This window comes from Lepisma saccharinum, chromosome 2 (genome assembly GCF_977018435.1).
Source record: "Lepisma saccharinum chromosome 2, izLepSacc3.1, whole genome shotgun sequence".
NCBI lineage: Eukaryota > Metazoa > Arthropoda > Insecta > Zygentoma > Lepismatidae > Lepisma > Lepisma saccharinum.
Genome location: NC_139230.1, coordinates 34,168,939 through 34,187,773, shown reverse-complemented (window position 1 = coordinate 34,187,773; position 18,835 = coordinate 34,168,939). Strand labels below are relative to the sequence as shown.

Here is an 18,835-nt window from a genome sequence, read left to right as displayed (position 1 = left end):
GTACATTTGCTAAATTTCTATTTATTGATGTGAAACTGGAGAGATTAAAAAGTGGAAGTTTAATTGTCGCAAACTTGAAGGTAAGCAGTAACATTACAATATTGTAATGGCGAAAAGCTAGGATATTTAGGATAACAATTATTAAATACTTTTACAAGTTCCTTCCCGGTAGCCTAGTGGTAACGCTGTTGCCTTATGATCAAGGAGTCACAGGTTCGATAGCTGGGAGACACATAGTGGTTCGGTTCCCACTTTAAACTGTATGTCCAATTCCGATTAGCTTATACGTGCATAAACTGGACTTAAAACAAAAGCTCTTATAATAAGTTTTCCAATTTCAAAACAAAATTGCTTTTTAAAAACATGTAACCACTCTCACATTTGAGAAATATGTTCCTTTAACCAGGCTTAATAACATAGCACCAAGTTATCAGTGGTGTATTAATATTTAAAAAAATATATAATCTCAAAGATTAGGCCTATATGGAAAAAGGTATAATATGTTCTACTTCCACGCTCGTGTATTGAATTGTGTGTATTTTGCTTTATTTTACATCACTTTTCTGTCCACTTAGGCTAATCGCGACAATGACAAATAATGATGATCAGATTAAATTTGTGAGGGGAAACTCGAAAATGCTGGAATTTGAATCCAGAACCTTCAATCAGATCGTAAGTCGAACACTCTGTGCTGCTGTGCATCAGCAAGTGAAGCATTAAGGTTGCAACCAAAATTACATTTACATCTTTCTCTTCATCCTTTAATTCCATCTTCTGGTGGAGGCACATGGCACAGTGGTTAGGAACGCACTTTAAACTGTAGGTCCAGTCCCGATTAGCCTTACTGTGCATAAAGTGGACTTAAAACACCAACTCAATAAAGCAATAAATTTAATTCCATCTTTTCACATAAATTATCCATTGCAGGGTAGAAACTATCAACGTTGAAGTCAATGACACAACGATCTGAGTAGACAATCCTTACCGAATTTGACATTCTGTAATTTCTTGTCCAATTTCTGTCGGTTTCTCTCCTTCAAATAGCAAAACCTCCTCATGCCTAAGACATACTAACATAAGTATCGATTTTGTGTAAGATAATCTTAAATATTCATTTCCGTAAGCCTTCTTGTGGAATTGGAAGCGAGTCAACGTTTTTTGTTTTTTTTTCAACGTGTTACATCTGGGGAATTGAGATTAGCAAGTCTAATAGGCTTTCGGAGATGAAAAAAGTTCTACGTGGAGCAAACAATACATTATATATAGGCACACACTAAAAAGTCATATTAGTACAAATATTTGCGTACTGTGCACTTTCAGCGCATTTTCGAACCGGCAGTACTTTGTTTGCATATGGAAATGAGCCGGTATTGAAATGGCCGAGATGTGCCCATGGGACTGAGATTCTGTTTTCACTCACTGTCACTATTCTCTTCTACGAAGGAACAATTAACTGCCATCCAATGCGGGAGATTTCAAGGAAAGAGAAATACAAAGCCAATGAAAATATTCATTATGCTGTCAACCGCAATTTACTTCATAGTATATTACAAGAGCAGGTTTGTGATATTACACCAGAATATATTGTAGTACATATATCTGTTCACTGGAAAATTCTCCCGAGTTAGTACCAATACAAGTTTTAGACCACATTTAGTTTGTACATTCTGGTTTACTTTTGAACATTAAAATAATCAGATTCGTGGCCGTCGACCCCCCTGGAAATTAGCATAGTTTATTTCAAGTTACAGAAAAGCAGAAAGTTTTATTTATTGTTAATAACAAAAATAAAGTTCAGTTAGTTTGTACTAACGGAACCCAAGTAAAAACTGAATTAGATCGAAAAACTGAGTGTGTAATACAGGGATCAGGTTATGGTTTTATCATATTCTACCATTTAAAATTAATCCATAGAATAAATGGTTCCACAGTTTTCAAAATACCAAAAATTATAGTTTTATGAGAGACGTCTAAACAACATAAAACTTTATGAATAGATTTTTCTTAACTTTTAAACTTTTTATTGAACTAAAAAAGTATGTAAAAGTTAATAACAAAACAGAATAACTATGCATTTCAGTACACTAACTGTACGAAATGTAAAGCAAGATAACGAAAAACGTTGTTCTGAATATTCACTCATCTGGTGGAGCGAGTTGAAAAGTATCTCCAAGGATATAATAATTATTATTAATATAAATTTGAGATAAAACTGGTTTATTATTATTATCATTATTATTAAATTATAGTATTTATTACTGCATAATAATAATCATCATAACAATGATAACAATAAGTTTCATTGTTATTAATTTCTACTATTCAAGTTTTATCAATGGCCTGACACCCCCTACAAATGTTTATGGCGACGCCCATGATCAGATTGTATACCTGATTGTACTTTGGAAACAATGTTTATTAATGCCGTTAATGAGATTCAGACAGAACAACTGATGCAGGAAAGCCCCACAACTTCACAGTGACTTAAGCGAAACATCTTTCAAACTTGCAACGCTTCTGCACTCCCCCCAAATAATGAGGTCGAGGAAATAAAATTGGAGAAGGCTGCAACTGAAAAACTCACTCTCCTCGTCAAGTCATTAGGAATACTTCTGGGTATGGAGAAGACATCTTCGAACAATGACAATCGACCGCAGAATAGGGAAACCTATTATTGCAGAAACGGCAATCGTCGTTGCTACCACTTACTAAGACGAACAAGAAGTGGTGTTACTGACCATAAACTACAGCCATACAAGAGATTTCCTGGGAAAACCGAAAATGGTATGCTTCTAAGTTTCCCACGCATCGTCTTATTAAGGTGTTTTTACCTCACCACAGCGTTCGATCTAAGGGATTCAACCCTGACCAACATCGAAGGCACCAGGTACAGAAAATTATAACTTCCCACGTATCGTACCGCACATTAATGACATCAACTAACAGTAGTTACGAAAGTTAGCTTCTCACATTAGGATTTTAAATATATGATGAAAGGAGAAGCGGCTACCAAGTATTATTATCTGACCGTTAGAATGTTTTGTTTAGCTAAAAGCAGAAAGTATAAACAGGCCTTGTAAGTCGTTCATACTTAACGAATTTTATATTTATTTATTATAGTAGTCATGATTTTTGTGATGAAAATTATGTAAACTGTAATGGTGTAAATAATCCACAAACCGTAATTCTCGATATCCTATTATTTGATATATGAAACATGAAGTTGGTCCTGTTCAGTTTCTTGATACAGAAACTAAACCATACACACAAGATTAAAATACGTGACGTCCCGTTTTCAAGTTTCAACTGTTTTTACTTTATGTCGAACTAATGACGTGAATTTGACATATTTTGTTGCCAAAAAGTGTTTCATTTATATGAAAAATAATTATCACGTTAATATGATATTTATTCACAACTCAACTTATTCTTAAAACAGAGTATTTATTGCTTATTATTAAGATTCTTTGTAATACTCCAGTTTCGATAAACTGATATTCTAGTGAACTTTCAATTGATAGGACTAACAATCCACAATGTTCATTCAAGAACGCCTTTATTTCTTTCTCAGCATAATTTTATTGTACTATCATCGACGTTTGTAAAACAAAATATGCCTTTGTACGAACTTTGAAGCTCAAATTGCCCTGTCTCTAATTTACGCTTACTTAACAGTGTTTAAGTAATGTTTAAATGTTTCAAGTAGAATAAACTTTCTAGAGAAAAACCATGTATTTCTTCAATGCTGGTGATGGGCGTGTAACCGACCCTTCAAATGTTTATATATATATATATAATGTAATGATGATCAAGTATATGATTGTTGATCTTTGGTATGTTGTTTACAAGCTAACATCCAAGTACACGCCCGTAGTTTAGAAATAAGGAAATCAGGTAAAATAAGGAAACATTAATGTTTCAATTTACTGTTGTCAACGTGAGAATCTATTTAGCAAACTAAAAGTACATACTTGTTAATATTTGTTGACACGATATTACAGCAAATTCAATTTATGGCAAATCCTCAGAACAGTACTCTTATGGTGCTCTTACGATATTCCAAATGTATTTCATGAGAGGACAGAATTGATTCAAGATTTGCAATCAACTCTGTAGCTCATCTCCTTAGGTGAAAAAAAAAATCCTGTAATGTTAAACTAGAAATGAACAATCGTATTTTCGATCGACAGATACACAGATTACGTTCTATATAAATATTTGTTAACCCACTAAATTCACACCCGGACTGTGAAACGCATTATTGAAATAGTAAATTATTTGCGTTATGTGATAGATGTGACCGCATACTTAGGAACAACGTTCTTCCTATGTTTGCATAACGGACACGATACACAAAGGTCTCCTGCTCTCAACTTGCGCCATCCCGGGTAGTTCTCTCGAAAAGTTAGAACCTCTCCCATTTCTTCCTCCGACTCTCTACATTCTCCTTGAACTTAAGCAACTGTGTTCTAGCAGCGGATATTACGAACTGGTGAGATAAGAAGATATCTTAATTCATGCCTGAGGCCGTTTTATTACGGATATTACTGCTGGCTGATAATTACAAACTCCCACCGTAGTTCCTTCTAATGTCATCAAATTAAGAGAAGATCATCTCTATTACTGCAGCATCTTTTCTGGAAAACTTGTTGCCTAAAGCATTTAGTTGCAGGCCATGAAAATCGGTTTGATAATTTACTTGCTCAACATGGAAAATACAGCCAGAAATGTGCTCGAAAGTGATCCTCCATTCGACAGTACCTGGAAATAACTTATAATATTTCTATGCTGAGAAGACAAAATGTTTCTGATATATTGTGCTTAAGACAAAGCTCTTCAGAACCTATGTACAACTAATACATGAAAATAAAATGTAAGTGTATTTAAATTATAATATCACCCAATAGTAGGAAGAGAAATGGCCACAAAGCTCCATTCAGTTTCACTTGATAGGGGTTTTTATAATATGCTTACCCACACGAATATGCAGTTTGTTTAGAATTAGTCTACGAGCACTCTTAGACAAAAACAACTAGTACATATTCGTTTTTCTCTGCATGTACAGATAATATTAACAATTTTATTGTGTCTGATATCGAGTATGTTAAAAAAATACTTTCGAGTTTTTTCTGATGTCGAGTAGGTTAAAAAAACTTTTGCGTTTTTAAGTCCACTTGATGCACAGTAAGGCTAATCGGAACTGAATGTACAGTTTTAAAGTGGGAAACGAACCATTATGTGCCTCCACCGGGTATCGAACCCAAGACCCCTTGATTACAAGACGACTTAAAAAATTACTGGATGAATGATGATGATGGAGGAACTGGCCCAAGAATATATTTGCCTGACAAAGGATTCGAACTCACTGCACATGATATCGCAGGCGTTGTGCTTAGATCTACATATCGGGAGTGTGTTCTTTCCTAAGTTAGCTCGAAGCCTCATGGCGTTCGTACAAACAACCTCCTTGTGGCTTTTACCAGGTGTTTCCTATCCATTATCGGTTTGGCTTATTGCATTCCCATCCACCTATGGAACAGTTTCTTTCTCTCTGTCTTTTTTTGACACTCGCTTGCGTTATTAATGATCATTGTACAGGGCTTGAAAATGAGTCGCTAACGGAAACGTGCAATTCTGACTCCCGCTGATAAGATGGAGAAACTCAGGAACAATTCTTGGCCTTGACTTTGAAGGCAGGCGGAGTAGAACTGCCTCAAGAAACACTCGGCATGTGGTAGGGCGTCTCTGCTTCGCGGCTCGCAACACAATGCAGCCGACAATGTACCCGGAAATTATGTCACATAAATGAGGCAAAATTATAGCTAACATTCTTTCAAATGTCAACACTATATTCGTGGATGATGCAGCGAACAATGGACAAGAAAATATTTTTTTTTCTTTCCAAACTAAAGGATATAATATATTCTACGATACTTCGACAAGAATATTTTCAGTTTCTTCACGGTTTTCCTAAAACTGCTCTAGGCTGCGAATGAATAATGGATACGTAACGCCACCCACGTCTTCTAGTGGATATTTTTTCGCTCTTTATCTTCATCATTATTATTTACTTCAAGGAACAGGTTCCTGAAGCGATCCAACATGTTCTTCCCGCTAGAGATTGGTGTTAAAAGTTAGATTATTTAGTGCTCTCCAAGATGCTAACAACAATCGCTTCCCACAAAAGATCACACACGACTGCTAGATGCTGCGAGCAACATTCCTTTGCAGATAGACCAAAAACCGCACCATAAGCACAGTTGGAGTTCGTTGCTTTACCAACTACTGAGACCAAGAAATTAATTGACATATCAAAATTCAAGGTTTTTGTAGCGTTTCCAGTCTTGATTCAACTCAAGACGCCTGACCTGAACCGAGGCCGTTTTCCACTCGACGAGGCTACAAAATAACTAAATATGCAATTCTTTACCTTCTGCTATTAAAATGCCTAGATTTTTAAGACCAATTTAGTCTCTGAATCTTGAGAATGTATTTGTTTCTCTGTCACCAAAGCGAGACTGCAATTAACCAAACTCGTTGGAAGAAAAACATGCAAAGCAAGTCATACTCAGTATGTAGTCTGCTCAGCATCCCATAAGCCTTGAGTATAACCAGAAGCGGTCACAGGAAAACATTATTTTTAAGTTTCCTTTCACAAGATTTAATACCCAATTAAAATGAAGAGTGAAAAAATAACATGTTTTATTCCAGTGAACGCAACTTACTGATGCCGATGTAAATATAAACTTCTTTGAATTTTTAAACTGAAGAGTAGTAAAGCAAATTAAAATTATTTGGGGGGGGGCTATCTTTGTAAAATCTATTTCAATCATAAGTTTGATCAATAACAAACCTCAACACTTCAATCAGCCTTTAAAAGATCAAGCAGCCACAGATTTTCTGTCTGTAACTCATGAGTAAATAGAAACTAGCTTCTTATATTCTCGATGGAGGTATAGAGGTTGGTCATCTGAATAGAGCAAATGCCAAATTTGTATATTTTATAAAAAGCATAACAAATTAGGCGAAATTGTGACATTCAATTCTCCGTTCTTTCAAATTGTGGGTGTTGATACAATAAGAAAAACATTAATGCACTCTCTTGTTGCATCACAAAACTGGTTAATTATATAAAATAATAACAATAATTTGTACAATATTATATAATAATTTTGTTATTTTGTAACAAAGTTTTAAAGTAAACTACAAAATGTAGTTCCTTATTGATATTGGAAAAACTTCCTGTTATCTTATGTACATGTATGTTCTCCGTATTTATTTAAACGTGTCAAGTTTTATTAAATCTGTTATTCACTTGCCTAGGAAGTGCTGAAATACTCAAAACATAGACGACGTTAAATATTAAAGTACTAGAAGTTTCTAATGTCTTGAACTTACTTACATATGGATGGCTTTACTCCATGATTTTCTGTGAGTACAACGATAAATTAGGTTGATACCCGGATACACCAGAGCAATATTTGGGAAGTTGTGTTTTAAAATCTTATGCGAGGACAAATTAACTCCCCCTCCCTTTTAGTAATATTCAAAACGACAACCATTTTATCTGCACCTCAAACTTGAGATCACTTTCCTTTCTTTTGAAACGAAAATTGACTCATTCTTTCATGTAATATGTGAAAGAACGGTAAATGCGTTCCTTCGTCTCTTGCATAATTAATAGGAAGAACAATCGTCATCTAAATTCAAAGCGTGGTAACTTTAATATCTCTTCCCCACCACAGGAGCGAGTATCTCCAGTAATTATAGATTCAGTTTTTCCATACATCATTATCCTCGGCAAAATGGCTGCAATCTGTGTCACTGCAGCAGGAGGTATAAAGTGTTCGGGGCACAACAGAGAGGTGGCGCGGACAAAGTGGATTAATAACAGGCCAGCACTCATCTGAAACCTGCATTAGGTATTTTACAATTGCTGTCACGCAGCACATCCGCGGCAACGTAAGGGTAAAGGCAGTTTGCAGACCCTGGAGGCATGTTTTCGTCCGGCTCGAGGTAAACGATTTGGTGTCTCTTCTGAAATTTTATTTTTATTTTTTCTCGACTTTTTCTTTCTAGTCGCCTTTATTTCTTTCCTTTCTTGAACACGAGCACCTGTCTGTCTCTCGAACCAGAACGCGTTTGCCTAATAATGAGATCATCCAAAGTGCCTCCGGATGATCATTATCTTCCCAGGCGGAGGTTTTATTTTTTTTTCAGGCAGCTGGATCACCCTCGCTACAAGGCTTCTGAAATATTTGAAGCAAGTCGGAGAATTTTGTGCGTCTAATGATCATTTCAAACGTTATAAATCAAACGGGATGCTTGTACTTCAACGCATTTTTTTGTTCAAGCTGGATAATTCTTACGAAGCGTGGCATCTGAAACACGAAATTTTCATGTAATCCCTACTTTTTCTCTAGAAGTAACAAATAGTTCTTGGTGGAGAACATTTTTCCCACGCACTATTTGCTGGACTTTAATATAGTTTATCCAAAGCGTTAAATGTGCAATAACAACAAGAATTATTATTGTGGAGAACAAAAATTGGTCACGAACAGCTTAGTTATTCACACCGGAATGTATGTATCATCCGAAGCAGGGTAATAACCGTCACGTACAACTAACGACAGAGGAGGTCTTTGTACTACATTGTACTTAACACTGACGCACATTTTTTTTATCTATTTAAATGCACTATGTAGGTTTATGTTTTGAATATATAATTGAAACATTTAGTTCTGAGTCTGGAAGAGGAATGAGTCGGTAAACTGCAAGGTAAGGTGGAGCTTGTTTCGCATCAAGTCATGTTAGGTCGTCAAACCATATCGTCAGTATTTCCATCCTGTCAATTCATAATAAATGCGACAAGGCGATGGTACATAAAATTAAGATATTTCTTCACTCCTCAATCTTTTTCCGAATAATTATCACTTCAGAAATCAATCTGAACCTAAACCAAACTCAATCGACAAAATGAAAAGATCCAAGATCGTTCACACTAATTTCTTACATTTTTATCAGCCCGCATACTAATATACCATCACGGTAACCGACAAGCTATGATCTTTTTTAGAGCTCAAACAGTTAATGTCTAATGTCTGATTTACAGTGGACATGGATCAGGGCTGAGCCTTTGAAAATAAAACAAAACATGTACATCCTGATATCACTGTTAAACGTATGGTCTGGAAGTAATAAAACTTCATGCAGTGGAAACAATGATCTGAAATAACCTTCAACGGAGAAACAACCTTCACTCCCACAATGCCTAGTTTCTAACCTACTTTTCGCATGGAAACTGAAATCCAGTTTGATAATTACAACTTACAACTACAGAGTCAGAAATCCAAAGATTCTATTTGCTATTGCTTGAACGCTGTTTCTTATTTTAGGTAATAATAAAGAAACTGAGAATAAATGCTAAGATATTAAGGATTCTCCCCAATAAAAAAATAAACAATTTTTACATAGATTTCCAAAGCTTCAAATGTAAAATTTTCATGATAACAGTAATTTTTTGTGTTCAAATCAGGGAAGTAAAATACAGGCCCGCAGAAACCAAAGTTTAAAGGGGCCCGAAAAGAGTACAAATTGTTCTCGTATTTCTCATGTACAATATTTACGAAAAATATTCACGATCACTTGCTTGGGCATTTTTACCCATTTAATCTTTTCTTGTCTTTTCTGTTTACCTTTTACCGCCGATTTTAATATGCTAACAAGAAAACAACACATACATTTCCTCCCCAACTCTAGATAGTAATAATACAAAGATCAAAGCGCATCTGGATTGGAAAGAGAAATCGTTAACGTGATAAAAGAAAGAAAAAGGGATTTCGTTAAGTAAATGCTGAGGCCAAAGTTATGATGGTGCAGCCTGTATTGTTTACGATTTATAATGGGCTTAAAACTATAAGTGTGGGAAAAACAGAAAACCGCTAAATACGTTCCCTGTGCAACCCTCAATTTAAATCTAGTTTTGAATGATGCTGCATGTGAAATCACTGAGGTAAGACAGCTTTACGAAACCGTTGAAAAATTATACCAGTTTCTTAGTCAAAGTGAAAAACTACTATCGTAACCCTTGGTTTGTCCAACTCGATAGTCTGCCAGATATCAATCAAATTATTACGTTATGTTTATGTTGATGTTACGAAGGCACTTCCAAGAATAATATTAATTTTTAAAAAAAAAACGATGAAAAATGGCAAGCTTTATCTTTTAAAAAATACTACAAACGTTTGAATTTATTATTCAGATAGTGCTGCAAACAAAAATAGTTGAAAATAGTACATTTGGTATCTCAAGTTCTGAAATCAGAAAATTTGGACTTGGGAAAAGCTTCGAAACCTCCTTTACCTCTTTAAAACTGTTCAATTTCGTTATCCTAATACAGAATTTTCAGAAAACATTGTATTGATTAAATCGGTAGCTAAAACATAGTAAATTGAACAAAAAATTGAAACTAACGAGTTCCGACACGTAAAATATAATTTCGATGAACTACGTCTGGATGAAAGATTAGTAAATCCAGAAACTTATGTTAAAATAACTCAGTATTTAATGCTGTTTCGACATAGTTATACTCAGCTTAACAACAGATAATATTAGTAGTCAGCTTCAGACCAGGAACTTCATAGTGTCGTGATTGCCAATTGCCATTGAAAATATATCTGGCTATTGTGAAACTAGTATCATGTAATCATCGTTATTGTTGGGTGAAAACAGTAATATGTTATAAAATTTAGTACAAAGTTTTCATAAGGGGCGGATCCAAGTTGTGTAGTATCGTCAATCAAACATTAAATCATTGCAAAAGTTCTATGCACAAGTTCACAAATATTCAGTGAATTAAATTGTTAGTTCCATCACAACAGCTTAGTTGAATTATTTTTAAAAAATCAGAATGTGGTAAAGGATGAAAATTAAGTTGCAGCTATAGAATATTATATTGAAATGAGCAACTTTTATATTATCTACACCATGTTAATGTTTTCGTCCAGTTGTTATGAATAATAATAATAACAATAAATTTATGTTATTATTATTATTTCCTGTTTACACCTGAATCCAGATGGTATCCTCCTCCAAAGCAAAAAAATAATTATGTTATAGTTGATTAGCAGCGATGAACAGACATATGAATTAAAATAATGTATATTTCAATACGCTATCTTTTCGAATGTTTTTGTCTTATCTTCTTGGTACAAGTATACTGTTGTTGGCATTACAGACGGGCGGATATGTCTTGTACGTACGAAGATAACAGTGTTTTTTTTTCTTTTCAGTTTGCAGAGCTAAGAATTCTAAAACTATAGATTGCTCACATGATTGGCATGCGAAAAGCCAGCTCTCCGAGACTGAAAGTCGTTCAAGTACATAAGAACGTAGAGTCACATGATGGTTGTGCATGGCAAGTACAGTCCAAAGAGGTTGAAAAGAAAAAAGGTTGACGAGGGAAATCTGTAAGATTAGCGCAAGTTCCTCCATAGTGAACGAGATGGGTAAACTGGGGTTGAGAGGAGCCAAGATGATGAGACCCTCTCCAACGAGCTTGGCCAATATTTGCTAAGATCCTCCCAAATCACGGTCAGACATGACAATACACTTGGAGGGAAGAGAGGTAGGGTCTAAGGGAGGTATTTTAAATATTTCCCTTTCCGCTTTAGTTTCCCTTCCACAATGTTCGAGTGCCCACTCTACCGAAAGACCGAAGGAGATGCAGAATTCTGGAAGCCAAAAGATGGCCGTGGAGAGGATTCCTTTCAGCTCCTCGCTAATTCCATCCACTTCTTGCTACCAGAGACAGGATTGGGGAAAAAAAGGGTGACAAGAGCTTGGGTGAAGTGATTTGATTCTTTCGATTTACAGAAAAGCTGAGGTGGGTTCATATACTGTTCGATCACAAGTCTTTTTTGAAGACGATGCATTTTCTTTCTGCCAACATTTCCGGAAACAACTGATTCAGCTATCACTAATGCAAGACAGTGTAATTGCTATTTGCTTGTTGTGTTAGTTTGTAGTGTGTATTTCGACGTCGACGAGAGTTTTCTTTATTAGTACCTAAAAAGTCTACTACACATGGTTTTATGCACTGTATTCTCTGCCTTTTAATTCTTTCACAGCTTTGTATTTCGTAGAATGCAATTTCGATGTCATCCGACAAGTTCCTTGTTAGTCTTGAGGACGAGAATCAAGATGGAACATTTCCCCCAAGTTCCACAACTCCTTATTTAGTTCAATTTGACTTTTGAAGGGTCTGTTTCCACTTCAATGATCCTCGGAGGGACAAAAATGATGTTGCACGTAATCACAGAGGATATTATCAATGTATATTTTCAAAATTTTGAATTGCCTTACGTAGAGGTACAAAAGTATTTATTTGCTGTAGACAGGAATAACGATTGAAAGTCGCGAAATGGATGAAAATACAAACGCAAATACTTAGGTTTTAGTTTGATCCCGACATTCACACAAAACTTCAATTTCTATTCATTTAGACAAATGTTTCCCTTAAAAATAAAGCATTGTATCGCTTCTAAACGCGGGTATTGCAATTTACGGCTAATGAACTTGCAACCTATCAGAAGAGAAATATTACAGCCTCTGCATGTGGAGGTGAAGATGGATAGCTGCGATTTACATAATTGCCAATTCTCGATGCACGTATATGTCGATCTTTATCAATATGTAATGGATGTCTGCTATCTAAGAAAAATGTCACATGTATACTTCAAATATTGTTGCAGTATCTCCAGTGGTCCCTGACTTTTTTCAGTGATTAATATGTAAAAAAGAATAACAATAGAAAATCAATGAAAGAGCAGATTTAAGTAAACTCCAATAGTAGTAGACAGACAAGGCACTCAAAACACTTCCCGTTGTTTCTTCTAGTAGTTGCATGAACCTATCGACTGCCACCGACGAAGATTAAAAAAAACAACAGTATGGGAAATTAAATGAAGCTCGAGATATGGTTAGAAAGCTGTTATGTTCCTCATTTAAACCTCGTTTCGGCATTGCTTGAATAATTAAGAATAAATAATAATATTCGACAAACACGTATGCCTCACATATTTGTAGCTTGGTTGGTACAGCTTTGAAATAACTTGAGTACTGACGAATGGAAATAGGGAAAAATATAATTTTCTTCACAATCAAAATAGGCTAACAGTAGACGAGTCTATATACGTATATATTAAGGCCCTACCGCGGATAGAGATGGTTACTTTGATGCTGAAAGAAGCAGGATAAAAGATTGTAGGACGGAAGAAAATATGGACAATTCGATCAATACCGTGTTTCTGTTTGAATAATAATAACATAGTCACTCGAGTGTGGAGGAAAATTAAACATAAATGGTTGTCAAACACCTCTGTATAAAATATAATACATTTAGAATAAAATATAATTCAAATGAACAAAAGTAATACGGTTCTCATAATGCTGGAAGATTCGGATTATTGTAAGACATGTGCTGAAACATTAAATTATTTCCTCGTACTTACATGAAGATTTAGATGAATCAGTTTTTTATTGACAGTATCTACCACGATCAATGCATGATAATAATATACATATCTGTAAATAATAATCAAGGATTTCGTTTTTCATCAATTGGAAATATCAAAGTTTTTGTTATCTTAAAAATATTGCATTTTTCTACATTATTACATTATTTTCCTTGGTAGAATAGAGCCTTTAATACAAATTTTATTGGACTTAAATATAAATATATTATTTTGCACTATATTTTTATCTCTTCATGTAATAATAATAATAGTGCCTATTACTTATATTAATGACATTTATTATAGTTGTTGTTATAACGTGCGACATACCTGGTTATCGAGCAAAGACCCTTCCGAAATATAGTATTTCTAGATAAGTGTCTGCCTACATGTACACTTATGTTCAAGCAACGTAACGTTTGCTACCCCTGGCTGCACCTCGCTGATCATAGCAGCCGTAAAATAAAATACATGTAGAACATGCGTCATGCAGGCTCATATCTTACAATAGCGTGTAATTACGACTTACAAGAGAAACGTTAATGGGGAGACAGATTAAAAGTAAAATTCACTATCTCCCATACCATGAACTAATTTTCGCGATGAAAGTAAAACCTTCACTGAGCAAGTGACCCGGAAATGAGCTAATGTGCGTGAGTAATTTAATCTCAGGAATCTGAAATAACGACTTAACAATAAAACATAAATTCTTACATATGTATCAAGTAATAACGTTTACATGGAGGTGGAATAAATAACGACTCAATGGAAGTATAAATTACGTAGAAGATCATTACATAAATCAATTTACATGTTTTACAAGATAATGCAGTAAATGTATGTGAATCAAAGGTTGGAAAAAAGAACTCGCAAAATAATGATACATATAACTGTTTTATCATCTTTAGAGCCATATTAGGGTGGCATAAAGTATTGTATAAATACCGGAAAATACGAGGTAGTAAGTGGATTCAATATTGATGCAATGATTAAAGCTGCAATTTATTCAATGAAGATGCATTATGAACTACCATAGATGGGTCAACATAATGACTATGTTCTTACTTCCTATATTACATAATTGATACTACATATTAAATCAATGAAAGGAATCGAACTGGATTAATAATTAATGAAGGAGCTGTATCAAATGGTGTTGCATAGTTACCACCATATAACTGTGAGCTACATATATATTTCAGAGCAATATAAGTATGTGATGTATCACCAATAAGTTAAATGTGTCTATGCACACAAAACATGTCTTGGTTAATTTGAAAAACTTTCGGAGTCCAAAAATATGCCACCTCATCCTACTTTCACGCTAATAAAATCTATAAAGTTAATAATGATAATTATAAACATGTCTTCGAAAGTATATGGATTAGGACCTTTCTAATGATAAAAGTCTCCCTCGGTAATATAATAGCAAACTACAGAATACGTAGTAAAAATCTTGACACTCATCAAAATCGCAATCAAATGTGTTGTAATTCCGATGTTAATTCCAATTAACAACAAAAAATAAACTTAATTTCTATATGAGTCAGAAATTCAATAATTATATAAATAAATCCAATCTTTCTGAGAGATACAACCTAAGGCATTTCTATGTATCTACACGGTTTGCAACAACTTAGTCAACTATACAACGTGACAAATTATGGCAGATTTTCATGTTAGGGCTGCTTTATGGGGAAACTGTAGCCGAATATGCAGTTTAAGAATGGACTCGAAGTACTGAAACGTGGTCCTGCTATTAAAATACAACCCTGGACCCTCTGACTACAAAGAATCGACAATACAATCAGAAAACTAGAAGATATGAATTTGTTCTCATTCAGATTACAATATCCTTGGTTGACTGAACCTGAATGAAATATGAAAATCGTAAATTCATTCAGGCATTGAATCTGAAAACCGGACACAAATCCCAATCTTCAGTGTCACATACTGTTCTTTGTCAAACTAATATAATTAATAAAGACATGCACATATTCTTTCCAACAAATTGTATTACACTTACCTGGATTGACCAGATCTGGTATCCGAGGAGAGCTGAGGCTCAGGAACCAGTCTACTCTCCTTCCTGAAATAAACGAAAAAAAGTTTAAGATGCCTTTCAAGTAACTATAGATATTATAATACAACGTGGACCAATGAAACTAGGGAATTTTAAATAATTAATATTTACTGCTTATATATGTCCGAGAAGTAGTTACTGATAATAAACATACATGATACACAACATAATTTCGTTTTATGTTGAAAAGTTAAGTCTGGTATACCACGTTGGCCTCCATTTTGATACAATTACTTGCATACATAGATCATACAGCTCCATTCTAAAGAACTATTAAATTCACCACCACCAAAACAATAGAACTGAACAGAATAAACCGCCCAAAAAAAAAGGGAGTAAGAATTTGCTCTAATATTGTAAATCAGTAGTTGAAATAATACTTGGAAGGAGAAGGGTATAATGCTTTTTAAGTTTTCACAATCCAAGTGCATTTACATGGTCACTTTATGACCACTCAAGAAAGGCTATACATTTATTTAACAACTGCATATAAAATACAAAACATGAAAATGAAAACCTAACTCATAAAAAATCACACTTAAATGTTACGGTTTTCAGCAGTAAAAAATATAACATCGAAATAGAAATGCACTATTCAGAATTGACTTCAGCCGGCAAACTTCCAAGGGTTTCTGATAAAACATAGCAAATAGCAGCTAGCCTACTCGGTAACACGCATTCTTTGTGAAGGAACTGTTCACTCATTATTGCATGATAATATGCGATAATATAGCCCAGAGGCAGAGGCAGCTACTGTTCATAAACAATGCGGCAGTCTTTTAAGTTAAGTAGATAACAGAAAGTGAATTACGTAATTCTAGCCAGTGATAATGTGCCGCTTAGCGAAGTAAACATGATTCTAAATAATAACTTAATTCACAAATAACAATAACGAAAATAAAAAGATTACAATCACAACTTTCTGTACCCAAAGTGCATGAATTCACGTGAAAAAACAATAAAAAAACGCATTAAGGTTAGGTAAAATACAATTTCTTCTTTTCTTTGTTTCAAGACAAAGTCTTCTCGCCGCCACTTCTCAGACATCAAAGATACTTTGTGCGCAAGAAAAATTCCTGAAGGTATGTTGGCAGAATTCCATTATGTAACAAATTTTACAGGAGAGGTTACAAAGGAAATTTTACGTATGATAACAAACAAAAATGTGTTTGAGGGAACGTTAATTAGAAACTTCTTGTGAACTTCCGAGGTCGTAACAAATTTCAACATATATACACATGTAAATAACATCAAAGAGTGGATTGAAAAGCGGTTGTTGAGGCAATGATCTTGCATGCGCGTATGTGAAAGAACGTGTTCTATAGTTCTAGGTCAGTGGCGTGTATGGGAGGTATACTTTTCTACGAGTCAGTCCTATACTTTAACGTCCTTTTTCTGTATTTGACATATTTGGGGTGGGGAGAGTTGGGCACAAGGAGGGATGGGGAGGTTATGGCCTTTTCAAGGGTCTGTCTCCTGTCGCATGATAGCATACTATACATCTGCCTTGCTGCGTTATCACATGTATGGATACAGGAGGTATGAAGTCGTTTTTACTTTCGTACCACTGAGAAATGTAGTACCAAAGTTTGTTCAAGTCCACTTTACGCTCTGGTAGGCTAATCAGGACTGAGTTGTCCCCGAACCACTGTGCAATCAATGTGCTTCCACCGAGGCTCGAACCAAGGACCACTTTATTAGAAGACGATATTGTTACACCGTCGGGGAGGTCCAGAAATGATGTCTGTACGCGCCCGAGACCATCTTCAAATATAAAATATCGTTTTATGGAAACATTTCTGATTACAAAGTAGAATAATCCAGTTTGTCTTATCTTTGTGCATTGCTTCGTATCTTTTCTTTCTATCTTTTATTAATTTTCTATGAAAACATGTCGGGGTGTCCTCAGTGGCGGATCCAGGCATGATACTTGGGAGGGTAGAATTTTATTGATACCTTACTTGGAAACAACATCTGATGCCCGTGGTTTTTGCTGTGCTGAAGTAGCAAAATTTATTGCAGCAATACTTATATGATATTGTTTCTACGCCCACATGCACGCTCTCCTTCTCTTTTTCAATCTCCATATATATTTCTTTCTTTCTTGATTCCTTCCCTTGATCTTCTTATTCCTTACTATTTCTTTCCTTATCTCTCTCTCTCACTCACTCACTCAAATAAACGTGAAAAACATATTTATTATGTAATGTGTATGACAGTTTTTGTGATTATGTTGTGTTGTGATGAAAAGATTATCTTGGGTTATCGACCAGGTGAGTTATGGAAAGGATTCCATAAGCTTTCGAGAGCTAACATCACTCTCGACAAAAGTTTGTATAAACCCTGATAAAATCTTTGCATCATTCGTCGTCAGGAAAGCTTCAAGACTTACTACTTACTATGTTGTGCTGTGTTGGCATTATTATAATAATGTATAGGCAGTTCGAGGGGCGATCGCCCACATCGCCTTACCAGTGGAGTCACATCTGAGCATCTTAGAGTCGGTGAAAAAACAAGAAACATAAAAGTGTTCGTCTACCGCGCTCAAGCAACATGTAATTAGGTTGGGCTAAAGTTTCAATTTGACACCACACGACTGCGACCAGGGATTCTTTTAAGTGACATGAACGCAGCATCTGGGAAAAGATCCACGATGCTGCTAACTAAATGAAACTCAATAATCCATCCGAACAGCCAGGGATCGAAGTTGATCCGAGTACGTAAACCTGCGTCGGTTACTGACAACAGACTCAGTCTCAAAGGTTGTGATTCTTTCCGCAGGATATTCTCTCTCCCTTTCTCTCTAAGGCTTCAGCAGTAACAGATTTCCACATAATAAATAAAAAAAGTGGGAACGGAGAGGGCAATTAAGCTCTAGCATGGTTTGTTGCGAGAAGCAAATGAAAAACCCCAGCGTATTCGCGGAAACCCTGACGGTAGCAGCAAGCTCTAAATCTACTATCAGCTTTTAGAATTTAATACGAGCCTGCTGCACTCCATCGGGGATCTCATGAAAAATTTCACAGCTGAAATTGAGCTCCGGTTCGGGATGACCGAAAATAGCCTTGAATTCCTGGTATAATCGCCGGCTGCTTAACACACTGAGCTATGATAACCACATGGACGCTGAGAGCAGCTCTGGCAACTCTCCTCTCTAATGTCCTCGACTCTTTTACCGAATCAACAATTGTCAAGCATTATTTTGCTCTGTATGTGCGTAGGTTGTTCGATCGGCTTT

At 35.3% G+C, this 18,835-nt stretch overlaps 1 protein-coding gene across 9 annotated transcripts in view; it reads right to left on the bottom strand.

Annotated features, from left to right (window-relative positions):
* The window catches only part of LOC145983989 (latrophilin Cirl-like), a 310,072-nt gene that overhangs the window by 122,867 nt on the left and 168,370 nt on the right, over positions 1-18,835 (bottom strand). For all 9 annotated transcript variants that reach the window (XM_083117242.1, XM_083117246.1, XM_083117241.1 and 6 more), the window contains one exon: positions 15,541-15,603. The gene's annotated coding sequence lies outside the window, so the exon portion shown is untranslated. The remainder of the gene's footprint in view (positions 1-15,540; positions 15,604-18,835) is intronic.